The 15,042-nt window shown below is 45.5% G+C and overlaps 1 long non-coding RNA gene across 1 annotated transcript in view; it reads right to left on the bottom strand.

Annotated features, from left to right (window-relative positions):
* The window catches only part of LOC138851131 (uncharacterized), a 125,468-nt gene that overhangs the window by 55,417 nt on the left and 55,009 nt on the right, over positions 1-15,042 (bottom strand). Inside the window, exon 2 of the long non-coding RNA XR_011391006.1 lies at positions 4,330-5,041. This is a non-coding gene — a long non-coding RNA (uncharacterized lncRNA). The remainder of the gene's footprint in view (positions 1-4,329; positions 5,042-15,042) is intronic.

Raw genomic sequence — 15,042 nt, 5'->3', positions numbered from 1 at the left:
AGGGGACACAGCAACAAGGGGACACAACAACAAGGGGACAAAACAACAAGGGGACACAACAACAAGGGGACACAACAACAAGGGGACACAACAACAAGGGGACACAGCAACAAGGGGACAAAACAACAAGAGGACACAACAACAAGGGGACACAGCAACAAGGGGACACAGCAACAAGGAGACGCAGCAACAAGGGGACACAGCAACAAGGGGACACAACAACAAGGGGACAAAACAACAAGGGGACAAAACAACACGGGGACGCAGCAACAAGGGGACACAGCAACAAGAGGACACAACAACAAGGGGACACAGCAACAAGGGGACACAGCAACAAGGGGACAAAACAACAAGGGGACACAGCAACAAGGGGACAAAACAACACGGGGACGCAGCAACAAGGGGACACAGCAACAAGAGGACACAACAACAAGGGGACACAGCAACAAGGGGATGCAGCAACAAGGGGACACAGCAACAAGGGGACACAACAACAAGGGGACACAGCAACAAGGGGACAAAACAACACGGGGACGCAGCAACAAGAGGACACAGCAACAAGAGGACACAACAACAAGGGGACACAGCAACAAGGGGACACAGCAACAAGGGGACAAAACAACAAGGGGACGCAGCAACAAGGGGACACAACAAATAGGGGACACAGCAACAAGGGGACACAGCAACAAGGGAACACAGCAACAAGGGGACACAGCAACAAGGGGACAAAACAACAAGGGGACACAACAACAAGGGGACAAAACAACAAGGGGACACAACAACAAGGGGACATAGCAACAAGGGGACACAACAACAAGGGGACACAACAACAAGGGGACACAACAACAAGGGGACACAGCAACAAGGGGACACAGCAACAAGGGGACACAACAACAAGGGGACACAACAACAAGGGGACACAACAACAAGGGGACACGACAACAAGTGGACAGAACAACAAGGGGACACAGCAACAAGGGGACACAGAAACAAGGGGACACAGCAAGAAGGGGACACAACAAGAAGGGGACACAGCAACAAGGGGATACAGCAACAAGGGGACACAACAACAAGGGGACAAAACAACACGGGGACGCAGCAACAAGGGGACGCAGCAACAAGGGGACACAGCAACAAGGGGACACAGCAACAAGGGGATACAGCAACAAGGGGACAAAACAACAAGGGGACACAACAACAAGGGGACGTAGCAACAAGGGGACACAGCAACAAGGGGACACATCAACAAGGGGGGACAGCAACAAAAGGACAAAACACGGGGACGCAGCAACAAGGGGACACAGCAACAAGGGGACACAGCAACAAGGGGACACAGCAACAAGGGGACACAACAACAAGGGGACGTAGCAACAAGAGGACACAGCAACAAGGGGACAAAACAACAAGGGGACACAGCAACAAGGGGACACAGCAACAAGGGGACACAGCAACAAGGGGACAAAACACGGGGACGCAGCAACAAGGGGACACAGCAACAAGGGGACAAAACAACAAGTGGACACAGCAACAAGGGGACACAACAAATAGGGGACACAGCAACAAGGGGACACAGCAACAAGGGGACAAAACAACAAGGGGACGCAGCAACAAGGGGACGCAGCAACAAGGGGACACAACAACAAGGGGACACAACAACAAGGGGACACAGCAACAAGGGGACAAAACAACAAGGGGATACAACAAGGGGACACAACAACAAGGGGACACAGCAACAAGGGGACACAACAACAAGGGGATACAACAACAAGGGGACACAACAAAGGGACACAACAACAAGGGGACACAGCAACAAGGGGACACAGCAACAAGGGGACACAACAATAAGGGGTTACAACAACAAGGGGACACAACAACAAGGGGACACAGCAACAAGGGGACACAGCAACAAGGGGACACAACAACAAGGGGACACAACAACAAGGGGACACAACAAGGGGACACAACAACAAGGGGACACAACAACAAGGGGACACAGCAACAAGGGGACACAGCAACAAGGGGACACAGCAACAAGAGAACACAGCAACAAGGTGACACAGCAACAAGGGGACACAACAACAAGGGGACACAACAACAAAGGGACACAACAACAAGGGGACACAACAACAAGGGGACACAGCAACAAGGGGACACAGCAACAAGGGGACACAACAATAAGGGCATACAACAACAAGGGGACACAACAACAAGGGGACACAGCAACAAGGGGACACAGCAACAAGGGGACACAACAACAAGGGGACACAACAACAAGGGGACACAACAACAAGGGGACACAGCAACAAGGGGACACAGCAACAAGGTGACACAGCAACAAGGGAACACAGCAACAAGGTGACACAGCAACAAGGGGACACAGAAACAAGGGAACATAGCAACAAGGGGACACAGCAACAAGGTGACACAGCAAGAAGGATACGCAACCAGACTAGTCCCATATGTAAGGTAAAATATTGTGGCTCCTGGAAAGGTGGGTTTAAAGTCTATCTACTACACCAGGGTCATTAAGACTGGTTGGTTGGTTAATGGGGTTTAAAGTCTATCTACTACACCAGGGTCATCAAGACTGGTTGGTTGGTTAATGGGGTTTAAAATCTATCTACTACAGCAGGGTCATTAAGACTGGTTGGTTGGTTAATGGGGTTTAAAGTCTATCTACTACACCAGGGTCATTAAGACTGGTTGGTTGGTTAATGGGGTTTAAAGTCTATCTACTACACCAGGGTCATTAAGACTGGTTGGTTGGTTAATGGGGTTTAAAGTCTATCTACTACACCAGGGTCATTAAGACTGGTTGGTTGGTTAATGGGGTTTAAAATCTATCTACTACACCAGGGTCATTAAGACTGGTTGGTTGGTTAATGGGGTTTAAAGTCTATCTACTACACCAGGGTCATTAAGACTGGTTGGTTGGTTAATGGGGTTTAAAGTCTATCTACTACACCAGGGTCATTAAGACGGGTTGGTTGGTTAATGGGGTTTAAAGTCTATCTATTACACCAGGGTCATTAAGACTGGTTGGTTGGTTAATGGAGTTTAAAGTCTATCTACTACACTAGGGTCATTAAGACTGGTTGGTTGGTTAATGGGGTTTAAAGTCTATCTACTACACCAGGGTCATTAAGACTGGTTGGTTGGTTAATGGGGTTTAAAGTCTATCTACTACACCAGGATCATTAAGACTGGTTGGTTGGTTAATGGGGTTTAAAGTCTATCTACTACACCAGGGTCATTAAGACGGGTTGGTTGGTTAATGGGGTTTAAAGTCTATCTATTACACCAGGGTCATTAAGACTGGTTGGTTGGTTAATGGGGTTTAAAGTCTATCTACTACACCAGGATCATTAAGACTGGTTGGTTGGTTAATGGGGTTTAAAGTCTATCTACTACACCAGGGTCATTAAGACTGGTTGGTTGGTTAATGGGGTTTAAAGTCTATCTACTACACCAGGGTCATTAAGACTGGTTGGTTGGTTAATGGGGTTTAAAGTCTATCTACTACACCAGGGTCATTAAGACGGGTTGGTTGGTTAATGGGGTTTAAAGTCTATCTATTACACCAGGGTCATTAAGACTGGTTGGTTGGTTAATGGAGTTTAAAGTCTATCTACTACACTAGGGTCATTAAGACTGGTTGGTTGGTTAATGGGGTTTAAAGTCTATCTACTACACCAGGGTCATTAAGACTGGTTGGTTGGTTAATGGGGTTTAAAGTCTATCTACTACACCAGGATCATTAAGACTGGTTGGTTGGTTAATGGGGTTTAAAGTCTATCTACTACACCAGGGTCATTAAGACGGGTTGGTTGGTTAATGGGGTTTAAAGTCTATCTATTACACCAGGGTCATTAAGACTGGTTGGTTGGTTAATGGGGTTTAAAGTCTATCTACTACACCAGGATCATTAAGACTGGTTGGTTGGTTAATGGGGTTTAAAGTCTATCTACTACACCAGGGTCATTAAGACTGGTTGGTTGGTTAATGGGGTTTAAAGTCTATCTACTACACCAGGGTCATTAAGGCTGCAGGTCACCTGGTCACCACCAGTCAAGAGTACTTTAATACCTAAAATACTGATTAATGTAAACTACCAGTGTATATACACTGAGATATACACCTCTCAGTGTATATACATTGAGATATACACCTCTCAGTGTATATACACTGAGATATACACCTGTCAGTGTATATACACTGAGATATACAGCTCTCAGTGTATATACAATGATATATACACCTCTCAGTGTATATACACTGAGATATACACTAAGATACGAGATAACCATAGCATGGTAGGGAGGTACTCACCGTTCATCATGGTAGTATGGTTGTGTTCACCTGTGTTCACCATGGTTGAAGTCTGTGGAACTGGGGACATGCCTCTCCTCTCACTGTCACGCCACAAGCCTTCACTGGCAGTCTTCAAGCTGTCACTGCCAAGCTTCAAGCCTTCACTGGCAGTCTTCAAGCCTTCACTGGCAGTCTTCAAGCTGTCACTGCCAAGCTTCAAGCCTTCACTGGCAGTCTTCAAGCCTTCACTGGCAGTCTTCAAGCTGTCACTGCCAAGCTTCAAGCCTTCACTGGCAGTCTTCAAGCTGTCACTGCCAAGCTTCAAGCCTTCACTGACAGTCTTCAAGCTGTCACTGCCAAGCTTCAAGCTGTCACTGCCAAGCTTCAAGCTGTCACTGCCAAGCTTCAAGCTTTCACTCACAATCCTGCAGCTTCCACTTAAGTGCAGCTAACTGTAGCTAGCTACACAAGCGTCACAAATCCCACTTAAAACAACACACACAACACCATCTTCATGTCAGCACAAAATACCTGTTTTAATAGCGTAAAACACCTGCACTTCACACGTATTTCTCTCCCATATATTCTTAAAACACACGCAATTTTTCCTTCAATCTCAATTTGGTAAATAATTAGATGGTTAACTGTCAACTTCTCTTAAAAGATTCTGATCAATTTCAAATATTTCTCTTGTTAGTGGCTGGTGACCTGTGACCTCGTCATGTGACCTCTGTGATGATAAATAACGATGAATAAGACACATGTACAACACCTGGCTGACTTTATTGATGAATAAGACACATGTACAACACCTGGGTGACTTTATTGATGAATAAGACACATGTACAACACCTGGGTGACTTTATTGATGAATAAGACACATGTACAACACCTGGGTGTCTTTATTGATGAATAAGACACATGTACAACACCTGGGTGACTTTATTGATGAATAAGACACATGTACAACACCTGGGTGACTTTATTGATAAGACACATGTACAACACCTGGTGACTTTATTGATGAATAAGACACATGTACAACACCTAGGTGACTTTATTGATGAATAAGACACATGTACAACACCTGGGTGACTTTATTGATGAATAAGACACATGTACAACACCTGGGTGTCTTTATTGATGAATAAGACATCAGCCGTGACATCCAAGTATTGCACATATAATAATAATAATAATAAATAATAATAATAATAATAATAATAATAATAATAATAATATTTATTTTATTGATGAATAAGACACATGTACAACACCTAGGTGACTTTATTGATGAATAAGACACATGTACAACACCTGGGTGACTTTATTGATGAATAAGACACATGTACAACACCTGGGTGACTTTATTCATCAGCCGTGACATCCAAGTATTGCACATATAATAATAATAATAATAATAATAATAATAATAATAATAATAATAATAATAATAATAATAATAATAATAATAATAATAATAATAATAATAATAATTATAATAACAATAATAATAATAATAATAATAATAATAATAATAATAATAATAATAATAATAATAATAATAATAATTATTACTACCAGTACCTGACACAACTTATACAGACCATAGCTGACACCTATGACATACTACTATATAGAAAGTTCCTTGTTATGTACAGCATTTCCTGCATATTAGGTCAGTTTTGTCCCCAGGATGCCACCCACACCAGTCACCTAACACCCAGGATGCCACCCACACCAGTCACCTAACACCCAGGTACCTATTTTACTGCTGGGTTAACAGTGACAGTAGGTATCTTAAGGAAACACGCCCTAACGTTTCTACCCGTACCAATGATCGAACCCCGGACATAAGTGTGTGAGACACTACTCTCTCCTTCACACTGCTTGCCAGCCTCCACTTGTGGCTACCTTCTACACTCTCCCAACCTTGTTCTAATTACACGTCTATACATGTGTATATATACAAGCAAGGTAGAGATATACAAGGTACAAGCAAGGTAGAGATATACAAGGTACAAGCAAGGTAGAGATATACAAGGTACAAGCAAGGTAGAGATATACAAGGTACAAACAAGGTAGAGATATACAAGGTACAAACAAGGTAGAGATATACAAGGTACAAGCAAGGTAGAGGTATACAAGGTACAAGCAAGGTAGAGGTATACAAGGTACAAGCAAGGTAGAGGTATACAAGGTACAAGCAAGGTAGAGGTATACAAGGTACAAGCAAGGTAGAGGTATACAAGGTACAAACAAGGTAGAGGTAAACAAGGTACAAGCAAGGTAGAGGTATACAAGGTACAAGCAAGGTAGAGGTATACAAGGTACAAACAAGGTAGAGGTAAACAAGGTACAAGCAAGGTAGAGGTATACAAGGTACAAGCAAGGTAGAGGTATACAAGGTACAAGCAAGGTTAAGTATACCTGAGTGTTGTGTAAAAGGGATACCTGTGCTAACAGGTGTGACTTAAGATCAGGTGTTAAACACGAGTCTATAACTGACATTCCAGCCATGCTAAAGTGAACACAATAACACTTCACTTTACACTTGGATGAACACTTAACTTACACAAGTTCAACACTTTAACTGTACGTTCAACGTGTTCTTGACTCTTGCCAGTTCAGTGGCAATGTTCATGTGTTTGGAACAGTTAATCTGTTGTTCAGTTTGTTCTGTAGTCTCGAATGTTCAGTGTTCATACGTGTGTGGTGATAGTGGTGGTGGTGTGGTGGTGGTGTGGTGGTGGTGTGGTGTTGGTGTGGTGGTGGTGTGGTGGTGGTGTGGTGGTGGTGGTGTGGTGGTGGTGTGGTGGTGGTGTGGTGGTGGTGTGGTGGTGGTGGTGGTGTGGTGGTGGTGTGGTGGTGGTGTGGTGGTGGTGGTGTGGTGGTGGTGTGGTGGTGGTGTGGTGGTGGTGTGGTGGTGGTGTGGTGGTGGTGGTGTGGTGGTGGTGTGGTGGTGGTGTGGTGGTGGTGTGGTGGTGGTGTGGTGGTGGTGTGGTGGTGGTGTGGTGGTGGTGTGGTGGTGGTGTGGTGGTGGTGTGGTGGTGGTGGTGGTGTGGTGGTGGTGGTGTGGTGTGGTGGTGGTGTGGTGGTGGTGTGGTGGTGGTGTGGTGGTGGTGTGGTGGTGGTGGTGTGGTGGTGGTGTGGTGGTGGTGTGGTGGTGTGGTGGTGGTGTAGTGGTGGTGTGGTGGTGGTGTGGTGGTGGTGGTGTGGTGGTGGTGTGGTGGTGGTGTGGTGGTGGTGTGGTGGTGGTGGTGGTGTGGTGGTGGTGTGGTGGTGGTGTGGTGGTGGTGGTGTGGTGGTGGTGTGGTGGTGGTGCGGTGGTGGTGGTGTGGTGGTGGTGCGGTGGTGGTGGTGTGGTGGTGGTGGTGTGGTGGTGATGGTGTGGTGATGGTGTGGTGGTGTGGTGGTGGTGGTGGTGTGGTGGGGTGGTGGTGGTGGTGTGGTGGTGTGGTGGTGGTGTGGTGGTGGTGTGGTGGTGGTGGTGTGGTGGTGGTGGTGTGGTGGTGGTGTGGTGGTGGTGGTGGTGTGGTGGTGGTGTGGTGGTGGTGTGGTGGTGGTGTGGTGGTGGTGTGGTGGTAGTGGTGGTGGTGTGGTGGTGATGGTGTGGTGGTGGTGTGGTGGTGGTGTGGTGGTAGTGGTGTGGTGGTAGTGGTGTGGTGGTGGTGGTGGTGGTGGTGGTGATGGTGGTGGTGTGGTGGTAGTGGTGTGGTGGTGGTGGTGTGGTGGTGGTGGTGGTGGTGTGGTGATGGTGTGGTGGTGGTGTGGTGGTGGTGTGGTGGTGGTGGTGTGGTGGTGGTGTGGTGGTGGTGGTGGTGTGGTGGTGGTGGTGTGGTGGTGATGGTGATGTGGTGGTGGTGTGGTGGTGTGGTGGTGGTGTGGTGGTGGTGGTGTGGTGGTGGTGTGGTGGTGTGGTGGTAGTGGTGTGGTGGTGGTGGTGTGGTGGTGGTGGTGGTGGTGGTGTTCTGTTGTGGAGGTGGTGTGGTGGTGTTGGTGGTGGTGGTGTGCTGTTGTGGAGGTGGTGTGGTGGTGTTGGTGGTGGTGGTGTTCTGTTGTGGTGGTGGTGTTGTTGTTGTTGTGGTGGTGGTGTTGGTGGTGTTGTATTGTGGTGGTGGTGGTGTGGTGGTGGTGTGGTGGTGGTGTGGTGGTGGTGTGGTGGCGGTGTGGTGGTAGTGGTGTGGTGGTAGTGGTGTGGTGGTAGTGGTGTGGTGGTGGTGGTGGTGGTGGTGGTGGTGATGGTGGTGATGGTGTGGTGGTGTGGTGGTGGTGTGGTGGTGGTGTGGTGGTGGTGTGGTGGTGGTGTGGTAGTGGTGGTGGTGTGGTGGTGGTGTGGTGGTGTGGTGGTGGTGGTGTGGTGGTGGTGGTGTGGTGGTGGTGGTGGTGGTGGTGGTGTGGTGTGGTGTGGTGGTGGTGATGTGGTGGTGGTGGTGTGGTGGTGTGGTGGTGGTGATGTGGTGGTGGTGTGGTGGTGGTGTGGTGGTGGTGTGGTGGTGTGGTGGTGGTGATGTGGTGGTGGTGTGGTGGTGGTGTGGTGGTGGTGTGGTGGTGGTGTGGTGGTGGTGATGGTGGTGATGGTGTGGTGGTGGTGTGGTGTGGTGGTGGTGTGGTGGTGGTGGTGGGGTGGTGGTGGTGTGGTGGTGGTGTGGTATGGTGGTGGTGGTGTGTGGTGTGGTGGTGGGGTGGTGGTGTGGTGGTGGTAGTGGTGGTGGTGGTGGTGGTGTTGTAGTGGTGGTGCTGGTGTGGTGGTGGTGTTGTGGTGGTGGTGGTGGTGTGGTGGTGGTGGTGTGGTGGTGGTGGTGGGGTGGTGGTGTGGTGGTGGTGTGGTGGTGGTGGTGGTGGTGGTGGTGGTGGTGGTGGTGGTGTGGTGGTGGTGGTGGTGTGGTGGTGGTGGTGGTGGTGGTGTGGTGGTGGTGGTGTGGTGGTGGTGGTGGTGGTGTGGTGGTGGAGGTGGTGGCGGTGTGGTAGTGGTGGTGGTGGTGGTGGTGTGATGGTGATGGTGTGGTGGTGGTGTGGTGTGGTGGTAGTGGTGGTGGTGTGGTGGTGGTGGTGTGGTGGTGGTGGTGGTGTGGTGGTGGTGGTGTGGTGGTGGTGGTGATGGTGTGGTGGTGGTGGTGTGGTGGTGGTGGTGTGGTGGTGGTGGTGTGGTAGTGGTGTGGTGGTGGTGTGGTGGTGGTGTGGTGCTGGTGGTGATGGTGTGGTGGTGGTGGTGGTGTGGTGGTGGTGGTGTGATGGTGGTGGTGTGGTGGTGGTGGTGTGGTGGTGGTGGTGTGGTGGTGGTGGTGGTGGTGGTGTGGTGGTGGTGGTGTGGTGGTGTGGTGGTGGTGTGGTGCTGGTGGTGGTGGTGTGGTGGTGGTGGTGGTGTGGTGGTGGTGGTGTGGTGGTGGTGGTGTGGTGGTGGTGGTGTGGTGGTGGTGGTGGTGGTGGTGGTGGTGGTGGTGGTGGTGGTGGTGGTGGGGTGGTGGTGGTGGTGGTGGTGGTGTGGTTCTGGTGGTGATGGTGTGGTGGTGGTGTGGTGGTGGTGGTGGTGGTGGTGGTGGTGGTGGTGGTGTGGTGGTGGTGGTGGTGTGGTGGTGGTGGTGTGGTGGTGGTGGTGTGGTGGCGGTGTGGTGGTGGCGGTGTGGTGGTGGCGGTGTGGTGGTGGCGGTGTGGTGGTCGTGATGTGGTGTGGTGGTCGTGGTAGTGTCGCAGTAGTAGTGGTGGTAGTAGTGGTAATAGTAGTGGAATTAGTACTGGTAGTGGTAGCAGTGGTCCATACTAAAATGGTAGTGGAACTAACAATGGAACATGGGGCATGGAGGCTAACCAACCAGGTGAACCATACCCACAGAAATGCCCTCAACAAAATGACAAGGAGCAATCCACCAGGTATAGGAAGGGGGAACCAGGTGGGTGACACTGTTCCCACCATAACCCAGCTACCCAGTGAGAAGACATACCATCATCACAGTGATAGTGTAGCAACACTGCTGGTGTTCCCACAATGTATCTATCATATAGAATATTGTAGCAACACTGCTGGTGTTCCCACAATGTAACTATCATATAGAATATTGTAGCAACACTGCTGGTGTTCCCACAATGTATCTATCATATAGAATATTGTAGCAACACTGCTGGTGTTCCCACAATGTAACTATCATATAGAATAGTGTAGCAACACTGCTGGTGTTGCCACAATGTAACTATCATATAGAATATTGTAGCAACACTGCTGATGTTCCCACAATGTATCTATCATATAGAATAGTGTAGCAACACTGCTGGTGTTCCCACAATGTAACTATCATATAGAATAGTGTAGCAACACTGCTGGTGTTCCCACAATGTATCTATCATATAGAATATTGTAGCAACACTGCTGGTGTTCCCACAATGTAACTATCATATAGAATAGTGTAGCAACACTGCTGGTGTTGCCACAATGTAACTATCATATAGAATAGTGTAGCAACACTGCTGGTGTTCCCACAATGTAACTATCATATAGAATAGTGTAGCAACACTGTTGGTGTTACCACAATGTAACTATCATATAGAATAGTGTAGCAACACTGTTGGTGTTACCACAATGTAACTATCATATAGAATAGTGTAGCAACACTGCTGGTGTTACCACAATGTAACTATCATATAGAATAGTGTAGCAACACACTGATGGTGTTCCCACAATGTAACTATCATATAGAATAGTGTAGCAACACACTGCTGGTGTTGCCACAATGTAACTATCATATAGAATAGTGTAGCAACACTGCTGGTGTTGCCACAATGTAACTATCATATAGAATAGTGTAGCAACACTGCTGGTGTTACCACAATGTAACTATCATATAGAATAGTGTAGCAACACTGCTGGTGTTCCCACAATGTAACTATCATATAGAATAGTGTAGCAACACTGCTGGTGTTCCCACAATGTAACTATCATATAGAATAGTGTAACAACACTGCTGGTGTTCCCACAATGTAACTATCATATAGAATAGTGTAGCAACACTGCTGGTGTTACCACAATGTAACTATCATATAGAATAGTGTAGCAACACACTGATGGTGTTCCCACAATGTAACTATCATATAGAATAGTGTAGCAACACACTGCTTGTGTTCCCACAATGTAACTATCATATAGAATAGTGTAGCAACACACTGATGGTGTTGCCACAATGTAACTGTCATATAGAATAGTGTAGCAACACTGCTGGTGTTCCTACAATGTAACTATCATATAGAATAGTGTAGCAACACTGCTGGTGTTCCCACAATGTAACTATCATATAGAATAGTGTAGCAACACTGCTGGTGTTCCTACAATGTAACTATCATATAGAATAGTGTAGCAACACTGCTGGTGTTGCCACAATGTAACTATCATATAGAATAGTGTAGCAACACTGCTGGTGTTCCCACAATGTAACTATCATATAGAATAGTGTAGCAACACTGCTGGTGTTGCCACAATGTAACTATCATATAGAATAGTGTAGCAACACTGCCGGTGTTCCCACAATGTAACTATCATATAGAATAGTGTAGCAACACTGCTGGTGTTCCCACAATGTAACTATCATATAGAATAGTGTAGCAACACTGCTGGTGTTACCACAATGTAACTATCATATAGAATAGTGTAGCAACACTGCTGGTGTTCCCACAATGTAACTATCATATAGAATAGTGTAGCAACACACTGATGGTGTTGCCACAATGTAACTATCATATAGAATAGTGTAGCAACACACTGCTGGTGTTGCCACAATGTAACTATCATATAGAATAGTGTAGCAACTCTGCTGGTGTTCCCACAATGTAACTATCATATAGAATAGTGTAGCAACACACTGATGGTGTTGCCACAATGTAACTGTCATACAGAATAGTGTAGCAACACTGCTGGTGTTCCTACAATGTAACTATCATATAGAATAGTGTAGCAACACTGCTGGTGTTCCCACAATGTAACTATCATATAGAATAGTGTAGCAACACTGCTGGTGTTGCCACAATGTAACTATCATATAGAATAGTGTAGCAACACTGCTGGTGTTGCCACAATGTAACTATCATATAGAATAGTGTAGCAACACTGCTGGTGTTCCCACAATGTAACTATCATATAGAATAGTGTAGCAACACTGCTGGTGTTGCCACAATGTAACTATCATATAGAATAGTGTAGCAAAACTGCTGGTGTTCCCATAATGTAACTATCATATAGAATAGTGTAGCAACACTGCTGATGTTCCCACAATGTAACTATCATATAGAATAGTGTAGCAACACTGCTGGTGTTGCCACAATGTAACTATCATATAGAATAGTGTAGCAACACTGCTGGTGTTGCCACAATGTAACTATCATATAGAATAGTGTAGCAACACTGCTGGTGTTGCCACAATGTAACTATCATATAGAATAGTGTAACAACACTGCTGGTGTTACCACAATGTAACTATCATATAGAATAGTGTAGCAACACTGCTGGTGTTCCCACAATGTAACTATCATATAGAATAGTGTAACAACACTGCTGGTGTTCCCACAATGTAACTATCATATAGAATAGTGTAGCAACACTGCTGGTGTTGCCACAATGTAACTATCATATAGAATAGTGTAGCAACACTGCTGATGTTCCCACAATGTAACTATCATATAGAATAGTGTAGCAACACTGCTGGTGTTGCCACAATGTAACTATCATATAGAATAGTGTAGCAACACTGCTGATGTTCCCACAATGTAACTATCATATAGAATAGTGTAGCAACACTGCTGGTGTTGCCACAATGTAACTGTCATACAGAATAGTGTAGCAACACTGCTGGTGTTCCTACAATGTAACTATCATATAGAACATTGTAGCAACACTGCTGGTGTTCCCACAATGTAACTATTATATAGAATAGTGTAGCAACACTGCTGGTGTTCCCACAATGTAACTATCATATAGAATAGTGTAGCAACACTGCTGGTGTTCCCACAATGTAACTATCATATAGAATAGTGTAGCAACACTGCCGGTGTTCCCACAATGTAACTATCATATAGAATAGTGTAGCAACACTGCTGGTGTTCCTACAATTTAACTATCATATAGAATAGTGTAGCAACACTGCTGGTGTTCCCACAATGTAACTATCATATAGAACATTGTAGCAACACTGTTTAGTGTTACCACAATGTAACTATCATATAGAATAGTGTAGCAACACTGCTGGTGTTCCCACAATGTAACTATCATATAGAATAGTGTAGCAACACTGCTGGTGTTCCCACAATGTAACTATCATATAGAATAGTGTAGCAACACTGCCGGTGTTCCCACAATGTAACTATCATATAGAATAGTGTAGCAACACTGCTGGTGTTCCTACAATTTAACTATCATATAGAATAGTGTAGCAACACTGCTGGTGTTCCCACAATATAACTATCATATAGAATAGTGTAGCAACACTGCTGGTGTTCCCACAATGTAACTATCATATAGAATAGTGTAGCAACACTGCTGGTGTTCCCACAATGTAAGTATCATATAGAATAGTGTAGCAACACTGCTGGTGTTCCCACAATGTAAGTATCATATAGAATAGTGTAGCAACACTGCTGGTGTTCCCACAATGTAACTATCATATAGAATAGTGTAGCAACACTGCTGGTGTTCCCACAATGTAACTATCATATAGAATAGTGTAACAACACTGTTGGTGTTCCCACAATGTAACTATCATATAGAACATTGTAGCAACACTGCTGGTGTTCCCACAATGTAACTATCATATAGAATAGTGTAGCAACACTGCTGGTGTTCCCACAATGTAACTATCATATAGAACATTGTAGCAACACTGCTGGTGTTCCCACAATGTAACTATTATATAGAATAGTGTAGCAACACTGCTGGTGTTGCCACAATGTAACTATCATATAGAATAGTGTAGCAACACTGCTGGTGTTGCCACAATGTAACTATCATATAGAATAGTGTAGCAACACTGCTGGTGTTCCCACAATGTAACTATCATATAGAATAGTGAAGCAACAATGCTGGTGTTCTCACAATGTAACTATCATATAAAATAGTGTAGCAACACTGCTGGTGTTCCCACAATGTAACTATCATATAGAATAGTGTAGCAACACTGCTGGTGTTCCCATAATGTAACTATCATATAGAATAGTGTAGCAACACTGCTGGTGTTCCCACAATGTAACTATCATATAGAATAGTGTAGTAACACTGCTGGTGTTCCCACAATGTAACTATCATATAGAATAGTGTAACAACACTGCTGGTGTTCCCACAATGTAACTATCATATAGAATAGTGTAGCAACACTGCTGGTGTTCCCATAATGTAACTATCATATAGAATAGTGTAGCAACACTGCTGGTGTTCCCACAATGTAACTATCATATAGAATAGTGTAGTAACACTGCTGGTGTTCCCACAATGTAACTATCATATAGAATAGTGTAACAACACTGCTGGTGTTCCCACAATGTAACTATCATATAGAATAGTGTAGCAACACACTGATGGTGTTGCCAAAATGTAACTATCATATAGAATAGTGTAGCAACACTGCTGGTGTTCCCACAATGTAACTATCATATACAATAGTGTAGCAACACTGCTGGTGTTCCCACAATGTAACTATCATATAGAATAGTGTAGCAACACTGCTGGTTTTGCCACAATGTAACTATCATATAGAATAG

This window comes from Cherax quadricarinatus, unplaced genomic scaffold, assembly GCF_038502225.1.
Source record: "Cherax quadricarinatus isolate ZL_2023a unplaced genomic scaffold, ASM3850222v1 Contig7, whole genome shotgun sequence".
Lineage (NCBI taxonomy): Eukaryota > Metazoa > Arthropoda > Malacostraca > Decapoda > Parastacidae > Cherax > Cherax quadricarinatus.
Note: the sequence above shows the minus strand (reverse complement) of the source record. Positions and strands in the feature narration are given on the sequence as shown.